Source organism: Charadrius vociferus, unplaced genomic scaffold (genome assembly GCF_000708025.1).
Source record: "Charadrius vociferus isolate BGI_N301 unplaced genomic scaffold, ASM70802v2 scaffold892, whole genome shotgun sequence".
NCBI classification, from domain to species: domain Eukaryota; kingdom Metazoa; phylum Chordata; class Aves; order Charadriiformes; family Charadriidae; genus Charadrius; species Charadrius vociferus.
In genome coordinates, this window is record NW_009647397.1 from 147,932 (window position 1) to 148,572 (window position 641).

Genomic DNA, 641 nt, shown 5'->3' on the forward strand with positions numbered 1-641 from the left:
CCCCCCGCCTGCTGCGCGAGCCATTCCCCCAGCTCCCCCTACCCTTAATTCTTCCCAGGCATTAATTACCCAGAAGGTGTCAGCAGCAGATGGTGAGACGAACCCATCGCCCCAAATCTCCTCCAACAGACACCGCAATTCCCGGCGCTGTGGAGTTCGTCTTGATTAGCCAGCGCGGTTGGGTAGCGGCTACTGCCAGATCCTCTTGGCACCCGGCCACACACGGCGCAAAAGATCATTATCTGCTGATGCCTCTAACCTCCTGAATTGGCGCTGGCATCTGCCAGGCACTCCATCAGCCGGCACGAGCACACAGCGCTGCTTGGCTTGCGCATGGGTGCTGCCGAGCGGGAGCTGGGCTGTGCTGGGGGCACTGGGAGGGGATGGGGGGGTCCAGCCAGGGACTGAAGGCTGTGCAGGGAGTGCTGGCGGGGACAGACATCTGACTGCCTGGGTGTCTTCCCCGCAAGACCCCATCCCCATGCAGGGCAGAGAACAGAGGGGTTTTGACAGACCCTTTTCCTCATGTTTTAGAGTCGTTCCCCTCCAGTCTCAGCCAAGTGGGGAAACTGAGTCGCTGTGTGGTGGGTGGGTGGGTGGGGGGGGGTTGGAGGCTCCTGCGCGGGGGCACGGAGAACCGC

At 62.2% G+C, this 641-nt stretch overlaps 1 protein-coding gene across 1 annotated transcript in view; it reads left to right on the top strand.

Moving 5' to 3' along the window:
- The window catches only part of NDUFA4L2 (NADH dehydrogenase (ubiquinone) 1 alpha subcomplex, 4-like 2), a 6,705-nt gene that overhangs the window by 2,431 nt on the left and 3,633 nt on the right, over positions 1-641 (top strand). The gene's annotated exons all lie outside the window — the stretch shown is intronic.